Genomic DNA, 20,388 nt, shown 5'->3' with positions numbered 1-20,388 from the left:
CAGCTTGAATGTCCCATCATCAGCAGGAGAACAGACAGCGACTGGAGTCCCCAGTCTTTTGAGCACAGAGCAGTTTGCTTTTGGTAAAAAGCAGGCAGTCAGGGCGGATCAAGTGCGGATTTTTGGTGTAGTGCCGGGCATTCGGAGCGGATGCCAGTGACCAATTGAAGGTTGTAATGTGGGGGGTTGGGGGATTGGTAACTGCCTGGAAGTAGTAACCTTGATCTGGATATACATGAGGAGCAATTGGATTATGGGGATGATTATGATGATCTCGAAGGAGGGGTTTTGGATGAAGGAATTGTGCATGGTAAAGTACAATCGCTAATACAGTATAATGAGTTTTCAAAGGGTGTGGCAGGGGCAACCAACGTTTTTAGTCTGCTGAAGAAGTCAGGAGCAGACAGAGCAACGGGCAAAGCACAGCGACACGGTCATCGTCGGCGTGATGATCCCAAAGAATTTCAGAAACGCTCCGCTCAGCTATCGACAGGTAAGCCACATTGGTGGGCTTCTTGGTCACAACCCTTGGGTGGGAAGCGGAATACACGATCTGTGGGTGATTTCTCATTGTCGGATGTTGTGGGGGTGTCTACTGGGGAGGTGGTTGGGAGTGTGGCTGCACAGTCTTCAACTGTTAGTAGTGCTGAGATGGTAAATAAGGATTCAAGTCTAGATAAAAAAAGATAAAAAGGTGGATGGCGAATGTAATTCCGCTGATGTGCAGGGCGGGGGCAGTTCCTAATATTCATAAGAAGCTCCCTTATATGGGAATAGCTATGCCATTGGGGACGCATATTTCAGATAAGACAAAAAACAGGATTTGGCAGCATGAGTTTGTTGATGTGTTTGAACAACTTCATAGGGACATTCAGGCTAAAGAAGGGTCCAAAGAAGAGGAATGGGAGCTTGCTAAATGTCCCAGGGTCCCCAAGAACATAGAGAATTGGACATCAGCATTCTTGATCTACGCAAGTGTTTATTGTGAAAGACATCAAGAAAGGGCAGTTGCAATGTTCAAATACATGGACATTATTAGAAAGGCCCAAATGCACTTTGGGGGTTTGCGTGGCTCAGCTACGACAGGGAATTTAGAGCCACGGTTAGTTTATTCCACGATAAGCGGTGGGGTGATGTCGATTCGGAGCTTTAGCTCCGTGGATGTCCTCTGCCCAACCGCACGCCACAACTCAATTTCATCAACACGGCTTGCTTAGCGTTTCAAGTCTGTAGAAAACCGCCCGCCTCACGTTGACCTATAACCCAGTATGCATGTCTCCGTATGTGGCGTCGCCCCCATCTTAGGAGAGGTATTCTGCCGTCATGACCTACACAAGACCGAAACGTCGACTTATTGGATACCCATTGTGTATATATGTGTTAACAAATGTTGACAGTACATTGTACATATTTGTATAGAAAGATACTATCTAAGAAAATTGGAATTGGTTATTGGATATGATTTGTACACTAAAGATTGTGTTCAACAAGGGTGTCACACTACTATGGAAGCTGAAAATGTTAGTAGTGACAGTGTTGTTTAGGAGTTGATTTTGATTTAAAGGCAAATCATAAATATAACGCTTTTTGAGTATATCCCTTGAGTGATTTATTTCTGTGCCCATTCCTATGGCTGTGTAAAGAATTGAAGGCTGTGCATAACAAATCCTTAAGGCACATTTGTATAGATAACATTAATCATACCCTGTCCCTTAAGGTATACCGGGTTGCCCTAATATTGTTAGCATTCTTGAATCATGGCTGAGTACCCAGATTCTGAGGTTGCTTCCAAACTTTATTTGGGGATTCAGGGACGGTTTAAAGATTGGTTATCAGGGGCCTAGGTATAATCGTTGGGCTGATAACCCGAAATGTGCCAAGGACTCTCCACAGATTGTGCGAAAGAAATTGGAGGTGGAATTGAAAGCAGGCAGGATAGCGGGTCTATTCTGGCAGTGCCCTCTGGTAAACTTGATTGTATTACCATCTCTCGTGGCCAGAGGGTCAATCCGTTAATGATTTCATTTCCCCCGATGATTTTAATGTGTCTTATGCGTCGGTAGGTGATGCATTAAAATTGGTAAGGTTGGTTGCGACTGGGGCTGAATTGGTGAAGAGCAATATTGAGTCAGCTTTCCGCTTGCTACCAATACATCCATCGGATTTTGAACTTTTGGGCATTTTTTTGATGGAGCATTTTACGTAGACAGAGTTTTCCCTATGGGGTGCTCAGTATCGTGTGCTTTTTTTGAGATGTTTAGTACATTTTTGCAATGATGCTTTACCAGGAGAAGTGGTCATCAGTATTTTTGCCACTATCTGGATGACTTTATGTTCATTGGAGCTGCACATTCAGATCAGTGTAGCAGGGCTCTAGGCATTTTTCAGGACATGGCTAAAGAGCTGGGAGTCCCGTTGTCTCCGGAAAAGACTAAGGGCCTGAGCACTAAACTCACTTTTTAGGGTATAGAAATTGACAACCAGGATATGATAGCTCATTTGCCGAATGAATAGGTACAGGAAATCAGGTCCTTTTTGCTGGGTGTAATCGTCAAAGACAAGATTGAGCTCAGACAGGTTCAGCGCTTACTGGGCTATCTAAACTTTGCCTGTCGGGTGGTTAGGGCATGCAGGACTTTTTGCAGACGTTTGGGGATGGCAATGTCAGGGGCATACCTTCCTCACCAAAGGATTTGAATTTCCAAGGCCATCAAGTAAGACCTTTTCATTTGGATTAGGTTTTTGGAGGATTTTAATGGAGCTTCCCTCTTTTTTGTGGAGGACAGCACCATTTGGCAGATCCATCTCTTTTCAGATGCGTCTGGGGCTCTTGGATTCGGTTTGTTTTGGGAAGGTCACCGGTGTGCGGAAAGGTGGCCCTCTCATTGGCTTCAACAAGGGCACAGTATTGCCTTCCTGGAATTATTCCCTCTGATTGTTGCTTTGCTGGATTGGGGGGAAGAATTTAGGGATAGATGTGTACTTTTTCATGTCGACAATATGTCTGTGGTAGATCTTATTAATAATTAAGGAGCTAAAGATCTACATGTGTTACGCCTGTTACGGGTTTTCATGTTACAGAGCCTAACATTGAAAATAGTGTTCAGAGCACGGTACATTCCAGGCATTAACAATTCTATAGCAGACGCTTTGTCTCGCTTTAATTGGCAGAAATTCTGCAGCTTGGCGCCTGGGGCACAGTTCATGTACATGGAGACCAAAAAAAGACTACGTCTCCATAGTGTATCAAACCTGTCAATAAATACTTGGAACAAAACATGATAAAAAACGAAAAATATAAGGCCAGGGGAATTTCTCACAAGACTGTTTCTGAAAAATATTATGAAAAGTATAGGAGCCATGCAAACGGTGCAGGCATAGAAAGAGCAGCATCTGCTAGGGTGCTCCTCACACACATAGAAACAAAAAGAGGACTAATCAGTTCTCCATTGTCAAACAAACCTGTCAATTGGCATTATTGACATCAAGAAAAATCAAAAATCAACAGAATTGGAAAAATATTGAAAACATTTGATTGGAAAAATAACTGTGCCACTGCTGCACAAAACTGAATGGGACTCATTCAGCAGATTAGGCCTAAAAATTAAGACAAGCCAAAGAGATAAAGTAGGGCAAAGAGATATGCATGCACCAGATGAAAAAGTTTCAAGTTAAAAACAAGCATTTGCAATGCAAAAGCTCTCGCATTAGGAAAGTGTGAGCTATTGTTATTGTAAATGACACATTTTTTTAATATGTGTTGGCTTTGAAGATATATAAATTAATAGCATCGTTATACTCAAAGCCAATAGCTTACACTTTCCTAATGCGAGTCCTATTGGCTATGGCAATGCTTGTTGGTAGCAAGCAAGGACAGTGCTGTTGTGGTGCTGAGTGATGATGTAGTTGGGCTGAGTGATGTGGTGGTGTATTAGAGTGATGTGGTGGTGCATTAGAGTGATGTGGTGGTGTCCCAGAGTGATGTGGTGGTGTCCCCGAGTGATGTGGTTGTGTCCCCGAGTGATGTGGTGGTGTCCCTGAGTGATGTGGTGGTGTTCCTGAGTGATGTTGTGGTGTCCCTGAGTGATGTGGTGGTGTCCCTGAGGGATGTGGTGGTGCCCATGAGTGGTGCCCCTGAGTGATGTGGTGGTGTCCCTGAGTGATGTGGTGGTGTTCCCGAGTGATGTGGTGGTGTCCCTGAGTGATGTGGTGGTGTCCGGAGTGATGTGGTGGTGTCCCCGAGTGAAGTGGTGGTGTTCCCGAGTGATGTGGTGGTGTTCCTGAGTGATGTGGTGGTGTTCCCAGAGTGATGTGGTGGTGTCCCCGAGTGATGTGGTGGTGTTCCTGAGTGATGTGGTGGTGTTCCTGAGTGATGTGGTGGTGTTCCTGAGTGCTGTGGTATTGTCCCCGAGTGATGTGGTGGTGTTCCTGAGTGATGTGGTGGTGTTCCTGAGTGATGTGGTGGTGTTCCTGAGTGATGTGGTGGTGTTCCTGAGTGATGTGGTGGTGTCCCTGAGTGACGTGGTGGTGTTCCTGAGTGATAGAGGGTGGAGTTGGAGGGTGGAGTTGGAGTTGGAGGGTGGAGGTGGAGTTGGAGGGTGGAGTTGGAGGGTGGAGTTGGAGTTGGGGGGTGAGGATGGAGTTAGAGGGTGGAGTTGGAGGGTGGAGTTGGTGGGTGGAGTTGGAGGGTGGAGTTGGAGGGTGGAGTTGGAGGGTGGAGTTGGAGGGAGGAGTTGGAGGGTGGAGTTGGAGCGCGGAGTTGGAGGGTGGAGTTGGAGGGTGGAGTTGGAGTTGGAGGGTGGAGTTGGAGGGTGGAGGGTGGATTTGGAGGGTGGAGTTGGAGGGCTATGGCAATGCTTGTTGGTAGCAAGCAAGGACAGTGCTGTTGTGGTGCTGAGTGATGATGTGGTTGGGCTGAGTGATGTGGTGGTGTATTAGAGTGATGTGGTGGTGTATTAGAGTGATGTGGTGGTGTATTAGAGTGATGTGGTGGTGTCCCCGAGTGATGTGGTGGTGTCCCCGAGTGATGTGGTGGTGTCCCTGAGTGATGTGGTGGTGTCCATGAGTGATGTGGTGGTGTTCCTGAGTGATGGAGGGTGGAGTTGGAGGGTTGAGTTGGAGTTGGAGGGTGGAGTTTGATTTGGAGGGTGGAGTTGGAGTTGGAAGGTGGAGTTGGGGGGTGAGGGTGGAGTGGGAGGGTGGAGTTGGAAAGTAGAGTTGGAGGGTGGAGTTGGAGGGTGGAGTTGGAGGGTGGAGTTGGAGGGTGGAGTTGGAGTTGGAGCGTGGGGTTGGAGGGTGGAGTTGGAGTTGGAGGGTGAGGGTGGAGTTGGAGGGTGAGGGTGGAGTTGGAGGGTGAGGGTGGAGTTGGAGGGTGGAGTTGGGGTTGGAGGGTGGAGTTGGAGGGTGGAGTTGGAGGGTGGAGTTGGAGGGTGGAGTTGGAGGGTGGAGTTGGAGGGTGGAGTTGGAGTTGGAGGGTGGAGTTGGAGGGTGGAGTTGGAGGGTGGAGTTGGAGTTGGAGGGTGGAGTTGGAATTGGAGGGTGGAGTTGGAGGGTGGAGTTGAAGGGTGGAGTAGGAGGGTGGAATTGGAGTGTGGAGTTGGAGGGTGGAGTTGGAGTTGGATGGTGGAGTTGGAGGGTGGAGGTGGAGGGTGGAGGTGGAGGGTTAAGTTGGAGTTGGAGGGTGGAGTTGGAGGGTGGAGTTGGAGGGTGGAGTTGGAGGGTGGAGTTGGAGTGTGGAGTTGGAGGGTGGAGTTGGAAGGAGGATTTGGAGGGTGGAGTTGAAGTTGGAGGGTGGAGTTGGATGGCGGAGTTGGAGTTGGAGGATGGAGTTGGAGTTGGAGGGTGGAGTTGGAGGGTGGAGTTGGAGGGTGAAGTTGGAGGGTGGAGTTGGAGTTGGAGGGTGGAGTTGGAGTTGGAGGGTGGAATTGGAGTTAGAGGGTGAAGTTTGAGTTGGAGGGTGGAGTTGGAGGGTGGAGTGGGAGGGTGGAGTTGGAGGGTGGAGTTGGAGTTGGAGGTTGGTGGAGTTGGAGTTGAAGGGTGGAGTTGGAGGGTGGAGTTGGAGGGTGGAGTTGGAGGGTGGAGTTGGAGGGTGGAGTTGGAGGGTGGAGTTGGAAGGTGGAGTTGGAGTTGGAGGGTGGAGTTGGAAGGTGGAGTTGGAGTTGGAGGGTGGAGTTGGAGGTTGGAGTTGGAGTTGGAGGGTGGAGTTGGAGTTGGAGGGTTGAGTTGGAGTTGGAGGGTGGAGTTGGAGTTGGAGGGTGGAGCTGGAGGGTGAGTTGGAGTCGGAGGGTGGGGTTGGAGTTGGAGGGTGGAGTTGGAAGGTGGAGTTGGAGGGTGGAGGGTGGAGTTGGAGGGTGGAGTTGGACGGTGGAGGTGGAGTTGGAGATGGAGGGTGGAGTTGGAGGGAGGAGTTAGAGTTGGATGGTGGAGTTGGATGGTGGAGTTGAAGGGTGGAGTTGGAGTTGGAGGGTGGAGTTGGAGGGTGGAGTTGGAGGGTGGAGTTGGAGTTGGAGGGTTGAGTTGGAGTTGGAGGGTTGAGTTGGAGTTGGAGGGTGGAGTTGGAGTTGGAGGGTGGAGTTGGAGGGTGGAGTTGGAGGGTGGGGTTGGAGGGTGGATTCGGAGTTGGAGGGTGAAGTTGGAGGGTGGAGTTGGCGGTTGGAGATGGAGTTGGAGAGTGGGGTTGGAGGGTGAAGTTGGAGTTGGAGGGTGGAGTTGGAGGGTGTAGTTTGAGTTGAGGGTGGAGTTGGAGGGAGAGCAAGGAGTAAATGAAAGAGAGTGGGTGCGAGAGCGTGAAAGAGACGTAGAGAGAGGGGTAGGAGGAGGAAAAAAAATAACACACGAGTGGTGTGCACGTAGAAAGTGAAAAAAATTGAGTTAAAAACACCTGGCGACTGCTTATATTTTTCAATATTCAGCATTGAGAGGGAAAGTAGGTTAGCGAGAGGGATGTCATGGGGAGAGTGAGGAAGAGCTCGAGAATGAGAGATAACTACAGGGGAGGAATAGAGATAAAGAGAGCAAGGAGTAACAGAAAGAGCGTGGGTGCGATAGCGAGAGCGAGAAAGAGACGTGAGGAGAGCAGCTTTTAGTGAGGGGCAAAAGGCCCACTGGTGAGCTTTAGCTAATGCATGGTGAGTGTAGGGCCAAAACAACAAGATAGCAGGGAGTGAATTCCTTTCAATTCTGATGCGGGGGCGGTGGAGCGGCAGCCTTTGTAGTCTGATGCGGGGGAGCAAATGGTGAGGCACATGCACTGGCCATAATCCGCATTCCAAAGCCCTCTGGCATCAAAGGGAAGGTGGGAGGGAACGAGCATATGGGGTGTGAGCGATAATGAAAGTAAGAGAGGGCAGGAAGTGAGGCCGAGCACACGCAGGCGAAAACAGTCCAGATGCCAGCCTCGTGCTTGAATGCCTCATATTCACTGGCCATAGACCGCATTTTTTTATAGCTCTTTGGTAGACTTTTCTTTTCCCCTTACTATAATCTCGCTGGCAATGCGCAAGCGCATTGTCTCAGGCGAGACCTAACAATTTGGACGTTGTGCTATGCTACAATATATGGCTCCTGAAGACAGGTTTGGGAAATAATACAGGTTACCAACCAGGCCATGTCATATATTCAAAAATAAGTGCCGTAAAAAATGCTTCAAAAACATTGATACTGTGTACATGGAAAAATACAAAGGATATATGAAGTGTTTGTACAGAGTTATAGCCAAATAAAGTAAAATAAGCAATCAAATATGTAAATAGACTCACGCCATTTGTGCGAGAGAAATAATGTCGCAACAGAGGAGGACTAGTAGAACATCAACATGAGATTACGGAGTTACATTCATCCAATGTGTTTAGTCCCTTATTGATGCTATCACATCTCAAAATCCAGCAGCATTCAGTTCTGTTAAGCATACTTTGAATACTGCCACCACGTGGTGGTTTCTGTACCTGTGTTTGGAGTTGTGCATTGTGCATTGAATTTGGATAGGCACCTAACTCCTAGGTTTCAGCTCATGCACTCTATATCCTATAGAATCCAACTCTCCTGTTGAGAGCCTCCTTCTACGTTTTGCCAGCATTCCAGTTCTGACACTCGTCTAGGAGGGGTGCTGTTTACGAAGCTCACCGGAAGAGCGGCCATTTTCATTCTGCTGCAGTCTAGTGGTTGCTGGTGCACACACTATGTAAAATGCCCACCACCGCGACACGCAGTGGACGCGCCACTGGAGCACCATAGGCAAGCCTGTCTGCACCAGGAACGCAGCCAGCACCAGCCTTGCTGACCAATTCTCATCATTTATGATACTAACAAAAGATGTCTTGCTTGCTCTTAATAACTCCTCACAGAATTTTGATAATTATATGCAACCTGATAATTGAAAAGGCTCAATAATGTGTAGGAAATGCAAACTTGAAATCAGTCCCCAACTTGAACAGATTAAGAAACTCGAGAGTCCCTGCAACTCACTGCTAGGTGGACTGATCAACGCTCGATCCATATGTCAGCATGCCCAAAACAGCCATGACCTGATCCTAGACTTGGATCTAGATATTCTTTTTGTTACAGAAACTTGGCTTAGGGAGGGGTGTAGACAAGATCTTGCTCAGGCCCTCCCTCTGGGATATACCATACCTCGACAAGATAGGCTGGAATTATGGGGAGGAGGACTTGGCACAATTGACCATAATATGCTTCAATGCTGTACCTTCAAATTCACAGACCTGAAAGGGGCAGAAAGGCTGGACTTCTGCTTTCAAGCTGACGGTTCTTTCCCCGGAGCCCTGATTTATTGCCCACCGGGTCCAGGTTCTCCCTTTCTAGATGTTCTGGAAGACTCTCTAGGCCCTCAAACTCTCAGATACTCAAACTTCACCCTTCTAGGCGCATTTAACGTACACTTAGAATGTAAGAATGAACCCGGAGTCATACACTTTCTAGATACCTTAGAGACCTTGGGACCACAGCAGTTGATATGCTCCTCCACTCATAATGCTGGACATACCTTGGACGGTATCTGCTCTAATCTCTGTTCCCTAAAAGTTAATTCTCCAGTGCCCATGCTTGGACAGATCACTGGTTCATCCCATTTGAGATAAAATGCAAGTGTGCCAACACCACATTGCGTCCTACCAATGACACCCCCAAAATGGTGCGGAAATGGAGCAAAATGATAGCTAATCAGGACCTCAATATTAAAGCACTGGATCTCAGACCCAACATATCAGAAGATCCTACTAGGGACACACAACATTTCAACTCCTGAGTGCAAATGCTCAGCAATTCTCTGGCCCCCACAGTCGCCTTAAAAAAAACAGAGCACTAAAATGTCATACCCCTGGTGCCCTCAAAAGCTGATAGACCTACACCTACAATGTAGACAGATAGAATGAAGATGGCGAAGAGTCTATAAACAAGAGGAACTTACCCAGTTCAAATGGGCCCTTAAAGCCTATCACCATCAAATCAGACTGGAAAAGAAAGTATACTACACTAAACAACTCGCATTAGCTGACTCCGACCCCTGGTACCCTCAAAAGCTGATAGACCTACACCTACAATGTAGACAGATAGAATGAAGATGGCAAAGAGTCTATAAACAAGAGGAACTTACCCAGTTCAAATGGGCCCTTAAAGCCTATCACCATCAAATCAGACTGGAAAAGAAAGTATACTACACTAAACAACTCGCATTAGCTGACTCCGACCAAAAAACAATCTTTTTTAAATTGTAAAATCCTTCCTGCACCCTACATCACTCGAATAGGAGGATATCCTTTCTTTACAGACTCTCTGCAACCAAATAGTCAACTTCTTTGAACAGAAAATACAAAGCTTACATATTGACTTTAAGGGGTTGCCCCCGACACAGAACAAGTATCAGAACCCTGGAACAGGTTATCTGCATTCTTTTCACATGATTGATATGGCACAATCCTGCCAATCCATTCTTTCCTGTAAGTCAGGATTCCATTTCGATCCCTTCCCCCCGGAGGTACTTCATGCCACGATTGACACTGTCAACCCACTCTTTAACAACATAATTCATTCATCACTCTCACTAGCAGAAGCACCCCAAGATTGGAAAATCGCTGCAGTTAAGCCTCTTCAGAAAAAGCAATTATCGATCCTGCTACTTTCTCTAACCTTCTGCCCATCTCCTCATTACCCTACTTTAGTAAAATCACTGAGAAATTTGTCAATAGTCAACTAACTACCTTCTTAGAAGAAATGAATACACTGCATCCAAATCAATCAGGTGTCAAGCCATTACACTCTACAGAATTGGCACTCTTGCATACTTCGGAGACTCTTAAATTTGCCCTCGATGAAGGGAAAAAGGCAGTGGTAATTCTTTTAGATTTCATCGGCCACCTTTATACTATTTCCCATGACATCCTATTATACCGCCTTAAAGTCTGTGGCATCTCCCATCTGGCCATAGCCTGGCTGGAATCATTTTTGACAAACCGTCAACAAGTAGTCATGCTTGGACACTATCAGTCAGTAAAAAAAAACCTGTACACAGGTGTTCCGCAGGGTACTACATTAAGTCCAGTATTCTTCCATGTATATATGGCCCCCCTCATAGAACTGATATCATCATTTAATATTGAAACCACCTCTAATGCTGATGATACTCAGTTGATATTAGCGTTAGATAAACATTCTGCCAGCGTAGACAAGAACTTCCAACGGTGTCTCACGGTGTTCATACACTGGATGAAGCTGAACCACTTGAAGTTTAATTCTCAAAAAACTGAAATCATGCTTCTAAGCCAATCTAATACTTTTACCCCTAGTCACTGGTGGCCGTCAGACATCCCTCCCCCCAACACAGTAGAGGTAGTCAACAATCCTGGGGTGAAATTTGATACAACCTTATCCTTTCATACACAAGTGATATCAGTGGCTGGGAAGTGCTTCCAGCTGATGCAATTCCTAAAAATGTCCTTTGATTTACTCCCAGTTATGGCAAGAAAAACTGTTACAGCAGCCTAATCTCCTGCAGACTAGATTACTGTAATAGCCTTTATGCAGATGCCAACTAGGTAATTTTAAAAAATATCCAGACTGTTCAACATGCGGCAGCCCGCCTGGTACTGAAACTCCTGCGTCGCTCCTCAGCCTCAGCAGCCTTTATATCATTGCACCGGCTACCTATCCATAAAAGAGTATTATTCAAGATACTCGTCATCACCTTTATAGCTTTAAGGCCATCAGGACCTAAATACGTAACAGCCAGTTTTACACCCTATGTCACCACATGCCTTCTTAGGGCCTCATCGGCAAATCTACTAAAGCCCTGTTGTGATGTAAAACAAAATGAGGGAAATCCGTAGCAGTACTTGAGGTAAAAGCATAGAATACACACCCCTGTCCTCTCCGCCTCATTCACTCAAGACTCTGCTTCAGAAAATCCTTGAAAACCTGGATTTTTGGGGCTGCTGACTCACTCTGCCTTTCACGTATCTAATTCATCCATATTTGTGATAGCAGCATCCTTTTGAGTATCATGTATGTTTCTGCATAGCGCCAAGATACTCCTACGGAGTGATAGTTGCACCGCTGGGTCAGTATAGGGTGGGGAGCCTCGAATTAAGACAAATGGTCTAGGTCCACAGGTCTGACATGCATAGAGGAGGATTGTTGCACTCAGAAGAAAGTATGTATCCCACTGGTAACATTCTGGAAGGGCCGGTAGAACATACAGTAGGAGAAGTAGGGGTGCCTGCTACTTTGGCTGGAAGTGGTGCACATTGGAATGAGGAAGGAGGAGAGGGGGCCAATAGTATCCAAATGCTGAGCTAGGGGAAACCTGTAAATCTTCAAATTTGGGTCTGGAATGTGGTAGAGATTATTACACTTTTAGCTGAACCCGACTGGGGTTCCTTTGTGGATTCACATTACATAATACTATTCCAAGAAACATGGAGCCTGCATACCCCTTACAAGAATGGGTTCTCTACCTTTGGCCTGAATGCAACCAGGTAAGAGAAGAGGAGGCCATTGGGAGGCTTGGCAATTTGGGTAAGAAATGCCCTAGGCTTAAAAATAAAACTGGTTCATATAGAATCCCCTGATATACTAGCTATAGATCGAAAAATCTGTGGTGATCAAAAAATCAGGATCTATAATGTCTTTAATAAGGTTGATCGAGGCAGCAAAGACACCAATACTATTAGAATCCTAGAACAGGCACTATCTGAATCTGCTGATAGCACAAGAACCCTGGAAGCGGGATCTAAACTGTACATTTGAACCTTTAACTATGATCCACAGAGATCTGACGGAGGATTGAGATAAGGTCTGGCAGGTCCCCTCATTAGATCTTGCCCCAGTTAGGTGGTTGAAGAGAGGTAGCCAAGTGTTGGCCCTCTCGCTACAACATGATCTGAGAGCCACTAACGGAAGAACAAAATCAGACCTAAAAGGGGAGGTAACCTACAACCGACCTGGCTATGCCAGTAGAATTGACTACTGCTTGGTTGCACTAAGCCTCTGGCCTCTAGTCCATGACATGGTAGTGGTTAATCGCTTAGATAGTGATATAACAACCAGTTCACTGAGCAATTCCCTGTCAACTGTGGAGTGACACAACGATGCATTTTAGCGCCCATGCTATTCTCTCTCTTTCTCAATGGTGTGATTGGTTATTTGGACATGGATGGATATGACACCCCAGCGGTGGGGGAGCAAAGAATACCAGCCCTACTCTTTGCAGATGGCACCCTTTTAATTTCGAAATCCTCCCTTGGCTTGCAACAACTATTGAATACCTTTACCAAGTTTTGTAAGGAGTATGCGTTGGCATTAAATGATTCAAAAACTAAAATCACAAATTGAAAAAGTCCAAGCATCCCTAATCCAACATACCACATACTTAGGTCAGATAAATAAAGTAAAATAGTGTCTATGAAAATGGCCCCACCACTTGAGATTTCTAACACCAAGATACGTGGGGGAACTCTCTGGGGGGCTGAATTGTGGGATATTGGAAATACAAACTCCCTCACCATGGTAGAAAATAGGTTTATTCAATCATTGCTAACCCTCCCCATTAGTACCCCCCTGGTCACAATGTTTCTAGACCCAGGCCATAAAAACGCTGGGGCATAAGATGGCCTATAAATAGCTAATGTTTTGGCACTGCCTATGGTTGGTAAATGAGCTCATACCATATAGAACAGAGGCAGTAGATTTTCTAAAGCAAGCCCAGGTTTATACTATCGCATGGTTTAGTTGCCTGAAGAATTTAATAAAGAGCGTTGGGATGGAGGAATATTGGAAAGCCCACGAAAAACTTGGCCTTGTCCCCAAATGTAGGATTAAAAAGATGTACTGGGATGCTATGATGGAGAAGGAGGCGGACCAAACAGGCGGGTACTCTGACTGACCCAAGAATTTACTAATTTTAAATTTGCCCCTTTTTATGAAGAAACCATTGATGAAATTGTACCACCACTGGCACGGAAATTATTTATTCAATACCGCTTTAAAACTTTACCTACTAAATTATTTTGCAACAAGTGGTGTAGGAATGTCCCCACAGAGGATCAGTGTCAGGCATTTAATGCCTCACCAGAGTCAACAGCCCACCTGCTATGCTTCTGCCCTTACAACAAAAACCTGAGGTCAAGTGAGTTAAGCCTAGGGGTCGAAATGTCGACGCTTTAATGTCAAGTGTATATGATCACCCAGAATAATTGAAAAATAATAGGAGAAAACATTTACTGGGTTGATACTTTCTTTACAAGAACTGCACACTGTTTGTTTTTGTAATATATGTACATGTGTCATGTATATAATGCGTTGTGATATGTAAATATATATGTAATTTTTTGTGTTCACTTCATGTCAATAACTCAATTGTTATTATGTATAGTCCATCTGTGTATATATTTATATATATATATTCACTGAAAAAACTATAGGTTATAGACCATATATAGTTAGGAATTAGCATTTACAAAACCTTGAAAATTCACTGAAAAAACCATAGGTTATAGACCATATATAGTTAGGAATTAGCATTTAAAAAACCTTATTTTACTCACACAAAACCATTGAAATTCCATATATAGTTAGTTGCACTAACTATATATCGCGCACCCGCAATCCACTGCTGATGATGTCACATATTACATCATTCATGACATGGTCAGTGACATCACTGATGACATCACTGATGACATCTCAAATGACATCACTGATGACATGACTGATAACAACATCCAGTGATTTTTTGTTTCTGTAAAGTTTAAATATGTCTTACATATTGAAGAATGAGTGGATGTGTAAGTGTCTGGACGAAGGATTTAGTAGGTGCATGACTGACTGTATGACTGAGTGATTAAATGTGTCTCACTGAGTGCATGGGTTAGTGACTAAACTGTCTTAATTTGTGCATCATTATGTCTGTTGTTCTATAAACTGCTGCATGTGTTGATCAGTAGCTATATGAGTAACTATATGGGTTATTGATTGATTGCCCAAGTATTTGTATGGGAGACTGAGTGTGTGTGTGGCTGGCTGGGAGGTGTATGACTCTGTGCAGATCAATGTGTACTTGTATCAATGATTGTATAAGAAGGTAAGTATGTGTTAGTATATGTTTGAAAATGTAAGGTGCTCTATGTTTAACTGTATAGACAAGAAAATGGAAGTGTGATTGATTCTTTACAGGACTGACTAGGTGTGTGAGTAACTCCATGGATGAGTGGCAGACTGTGAGTGTCTGTATAGGTGTATGAGTGCATATGATAGTGTTGTAAAGATGAGTGATTGTATGTATGAATGATTGTATGGGTGAATGAGTGAAGGTGTGTGTAGACGTAGGAATCAGTGAGTGCGTATGTAGTAACTAGTATTGGTGTGTCAATGGTTTCAAAAATTATACTCTGTATTTAACACTGGGTGAAACAGAGGTTATATTAAAATGTGAGGAGATGCATTGTATTGTCACATGAATGATATCATCAGTGATGTGGTCATTGATGTCAAATGAGATGTCATCAGTGATGTCATCAGTGATGTCATTTGAGATGTCATCAGTGATGTCATCAGTGATGTCACTGACCATGTCATGAATGATGTAATATGTGACATCATCAGCAGTGGATTGCGGGTGCGCGATATATAGTTAGTGCAACTAACTATATATGGAATTTCAATGGTTTTGTGTGAGTAAAATAAGGTTTTTTAAATGCTAATTCCTAACTATATATGGTCTATAACCTATGTTTTTTTCAGTGAATTTTCAAGGTTTTGTAAATGCTAATTCCTAACTATATATGGTCTATAACCTATGGTTTTTTCAGTGAATTTCAATGTTTTTTTAATAGCAAATATCATAAGCTGTCGAATGTCAAGTACGTGGTAAGTGAAAACATTTTCGTGTTTATGCACACTGATCTGCTTTGAATGGTGCCCCCCCCCCCCTCATTTCTATTAGGAGTACTCTCTCTTTGCAGATAGTGAAAGGTAGTTAACGCAGGCCTTTGCCCCCGTTGTAATACGTCGTGCCTGCTTCTCTCTCCATTTGATTGATTGTTATCCAAGCATTTACTGTTTTAGAATTGGTTCTCTTTGGTTCATTCTCTATTTACAAACAAACACAGAGTCGCAATACTCTGTTTAGTCTTTGCAGATAACGAAAAATCGTGTAAAAAAAAGAAAAGGAATCGAGCAAAATCAGTAGGCCACTAATGGGATCTCTTTTTAACCTCGCTAAAATAGAAACATTAGGAACAACCCCTCATGACAAATACAAAACTAGTGAGATGAACTGAACTCCACACAATGATGGCTGCAAAACAGCTCGGCTCCGCCACCCACCCCGCCCAAAATAACGATAAAGAGCGGCTGCCATGATTGGTTGCGGAATGGCCACGACGGAGCTACGAAATGGTGGTGCTCTCATGCTAACCCCAGCTTCAATCTGAAACATCCAGAAACACTGTAGACTACCAATTCGATCAGTTCCGGTAGCGCCCCAATGTAACCCGGTAGAGAAGAACTAGCCCTCCCCTCTTTGACTGATGGTTCTTGTTGCCTGTCCCTTCTGTTGTCATTTAACAGAACTATTTAGCCTGCTGAAAGGGGTTGTGTTCCGACCGCTGGTTGGTGGAGACATTTTGACTATATTCTGGACCTGCGTTGTCGCGTAATGCGTCATATGACGCGCCGCGTTAGCGCATCCGGAAGTCATCCGGGGCACGACGCGCAGCGCGTAACGTAAGCATAACAAGTCATGTGACTTGTTAATAAAACTTTTCATTGGTTCATTTTACTTTTCTTATTCTAATGATGAAAGGCTTGGTCATATGACCTAAAAATTACGCTTTTTATTACTTCCGAACATTATTTTTTCTTAAATATATATTATAATGTTCCAGGCTAATGTACTTTCCCGGAAAATTTACAACTGTCCTGCAAGTAAAATATATTCTTTTTTCGAGAAAAAGAGCGTTTCTTCGTCCCATGACGGAGCCGTTGAGCAAAAGAGGGTCGACCTGCTTTCTTAGTCGCCGATACGCCTGAATATGAGATTCTTATCGATCACTTTATGTTGCAGGAGTAGAAAACACAACAGCCCTTGACCATTTATCTTTACTGCGTTCCTGCGTATTATACCTTTTACCCTTCATGTAATTGGTCTGCTTTATTTCACTTGCCTTTTAATGATTCTAAAACAGTGACTATTATTAAAAACTTTACCAATGTATATACTACTACCATGTTTTCTTTTAAAAACCTTTATTGTGAAAATTTCATTATACAAATACGAGCCTATAACCACGTGGGCCGGCCACGGAGCAAACTGTAATCGTATATGATGAGTAGACATTTACACTGTAGAGGAACGTAACGGGCGGGCCATTAGGTTGCAAGAACTAAGGTGTCTAACAGTTGCGGAATCGGTGGACGTACATTTTATAATTAAAATACGACAGGGCCAGTTACAATAAAATTATCTAGATATACATTTGCGGGCAAGTACCATGGGTGACGTTAATTCGAACTTTCAATAGTACAGTAATCAATAACACATCAGAACTTAATATCAATAGGGATGTCGAAATATTCAATCAATTCTCGTCCCCGCCCGCCATATGCTTCAAAACTGCATACGTATCTCGTGATTTCAAGGTTCTGCAACCAGTACACAACAAGGAGTTACGAGTCCCATTTATTCCGGCGCCATTTTGGGCGAGGACGGGCAGGTCCAGGATATAGTCAAAATGTCTCTACCAACCATCGACTATGATGATGTTCATATGCTGTATTTATTAGAGTAACACTCATCTGTCCACATGAAATTAATTTGCCACAATCTAAACATGTCATTTTAATCTTTCCAAAGTTCTAAATATTTGGGACCATTTCCCTTGCCTCTGATGCTGTCAGTGCCACTTCTTTGATGAATGTACTGGCAGGTCGGGGGTTCTCCTCCAAGTCTCTCTTTTATGCAGCACTATAATTAATTGGTGCCACCTCTCCATATGACGATGCATGGTATAGTTACCATAACTATATTTTTTTTCGGTTCCTCTGGAGAGTACATCGTGGCAGATGAAGCGTGTAACGTACCGGGAATTTACCTTTTTTTGCATGTACAGGAAAGGAAAAAAAAATCGAGCGTCCGAGTTCTAAAGTGTCCCAGGGCCATTTTAGTAGACCAGGCCCAAATTCAAAGAACAGGCCGCCATTTTGAGAGTCCTGTTGCAGCCGCCTGTCGCTGTAGCATCAAGAGCAGCCGAAACTCAGCTGAATGGCAACTGAAACGGTAAAGGGGCGCCCCACTACAGCAGATGAGCCTCCACCTAGGAAGGCCCGTTCACGCCGCCTCCCCCCCCCCCCTTCGGGCACCCCACGCCGTTATTCGGAGCAGTATTGTAGGATGGCCACACCAGTGCGGCAACTTGCTAGACATCACCTCGGTGGTAACCGAATCTCAGCGCCTTGTGGTGTCTTCTATTCAGAAAATATTCTTGCGCTACCTTTGCCCCATTCGCACATCGGTCCGCTACTGACGCCATCTCACAGGCTAATGGGGCGCCCCACGCCGAGTTTCAGCATTGTAGGATGACCACACCAGTACAGCAACTTGCTAGACATCACCTCGGTGCCATCCGGATCTTGGCGCCCCACTGCAGATGAAGTGCCTCTCAACTATGAAACCACCACGGTGCCATCCGGATCTTGGCGCCTTGTGCTGGTTCCGGCCTATTCACACATCGGTCCGCTACTGACGCCACCTCACAGGCCAACGGGGCGCTCCTCGCCGAGTTTCAGCATTGTAGGATGGCCACACCAGTACAGCAACTTGCTAGACATCACCTCGGTGCCATCCGGATCTTGGCATCTCAACGCCTAGTGGTATCTTCCATACAGAAAATATTGTTGCGCTGCCTTTGGCCCCATTCACACATCGGTCCGCTACTGACGCCATCTCACAGGCCAACAGGGCGCCCCACGCCGACTTTTACCATTGTAGGATGGCCACACCAGTGCCACAACTTGCTAGACACCACCTCGGTGCCATCCGGATCTTGGCATCTCAGCGCCTTGTGGTGTCTTCTATTCAGAAAACATTGTTGCGCTGCCTTTGGCCCCATTCGCACATCGGTCCGCTACTGACGCCATCTCACAGGCCAACGGGGCGCCCCACGCCGACTTTCAACATTGTAGGATGGCCACACCAGTGCACCTTACTAGACACCACCTCGGTGCCATCCGGATCTTGGCGCGTTGTGCTGCCTTCGGCCTATTCGCACATCGGTCCGCTACTGACGCGAACTCACAGGCCAACAGGGCGCCCCACGCCGACTTTCAGCATTGTAGGATGGCCACACCAGTGCTGCAACTTGCTGGACACCACCTCGGTGCCATCCGGATCTTGGCGCGTTGTGTTGCCTTCGGCCTATTTGCACATCGGTCCGCTACTGACGCCGCCTCACGTGCCAACGTATTTTCTCCGCATTTTATACCCTATGCCGCATAACAGGTCATGTGACTTGTTTATAAAACTTTTCATTGGTTCATTTTACTTTTGGTTTCCTAATGATGGAAGGCTTGATCATATGACCTAAAAACAACACTTTTCATTGGATGAAAACTTTTTTTTTTCCCCAAACGATGAAAGCCCCACCTTGTTTCTGGATGTTTCAGACTGAAGCTGGCGTCACCATGAAAGCACCACCATCTCGTGGCTCCGTCGTAGTCATTCCGCGAGCAATCATGGCAGCCGCTCCCCACCAGAAGCCTGCAGGAGTCGGGGGCCCCCAAAACTTTTGATGAATCCTCAAGGCGGAGGGGACGCTTTCGAGAATGGGGTCCAAGACCTAGCAGACAAGCGTCCGATTTCCAAGGTGTCCCAGGGCCATTTCAGTGGACCAGGCCCAAAAAGGAAACAGCCTGCCGCCATTTTGAGAATCCTGTGACAGCCGCCTATCGCTGCACCGCAAGAGTGGGCGCAACTCAGCTGAATTGCGGCTTTTGACACAGTGGACCAAAAGCGGACGGAATGGCAACTGAAACGGTAAAGGGGCGCCCCACTACAACAGACGAGACTCCACCTGGAGAGGCCCGTTCACGCCGCCTCCCCCGGGGCGCCCCACGCCGTTATTCGGAGCAGCATTGTAGGATACCAAAACCAGTGCGGCAACTTACTGGACATCACCTTGGTGCCATCGTTCTGCTGCCTTGGAACTATTCGCACAACAGTTTGCTACTGATGACCCACCCCCCGCGACGCCCCACGCCGGATTCCGAAATCAGTGAAATCTGGACGTTGTGCTGCGTTGGGACTATTCGCACAGCCGACCGCTACTTCGTTGTTTTTCCCTAAAAATGTTTATATGTTATTACTGTTTTTGTTTTCTTGTATATATTTATAAGTTATTAAAGTTTTATAATCTTACTACTTTGTTGGAGTGCTATATATTTTAATGTGACACATAATTGTAAAAACTTTGATGTACAAAGAGTCATCCCTGGAATCTTCCGCTTCAGGCTCGGTCCCCTCCCCAATCACAATACAGGATGGTTTTCAGATAATAGGAACGTGTCTGCTGTGACGGATCTCATCGAGTGTGGGCCTTGATCTACTATAACTCCTTTGAAGAGGGGTGATTCTTTACAGCTGGGGCCATAAACTACATCTGCAGGGCTAGCTGATACCCTAGGACCGGCCTGGACAATCGGACACAGAGGAAAAGGAGTGTCAGAGGGTGCGGTAGTGAATAGGGCGAAAGGGAGGTGTCGGGCGGGCACAGGGTGTGATTCTCAGGGAAGAGCAGCGCAGATGGGGGGTGGTTTATTACCCATGCATAAGACAGAGAGCGGGGGTGACCACTGCCTGGGGGAGATGCTTGCGAGGGTGGGGAGCCA

At 45.7% G+C, this 20,388-nt stretch overlaps 1 protein-coding gene across 1 annotated transcript in view; it reads left to right on the top strand.

Moving 5' to 3' along the window:
- Window positions 1-330: 330 nt before the first annotated feature.
- TBX22 (T-box transcription factor 22) overlaps window positions 331-20,388 on the top strand; it is a 333,889-nt gene continuing 313,831 nt past the window's right edge. The window contains exon 1 of the mRNA XM_078685923.1: window positions 331-493. The gene's annotated coding sequence lies outside the window, so the exon portion shown is untranslated. The remainder of the gene's footprint in view (window positions 494-20,388) is intronic.

This window comes from Lissotriton helveticus, chromosome 4_1, assembly GCF_964261635.1.
Source record: "Lissotriton helveticus chromosome 4_1, aLisHel1.1, whole genome shotgun sequence".
NCBI classification, from domain to species: domain Eukaryota; kingdom Metazoa; phylum Chordata; class Amphibia; order Caudata; family Salamandridae; genus Lissotriton; species Lissotriton helveticus.
This window is presented reverse-complemented; position numbering and strand designations above follow the sequence as displayed.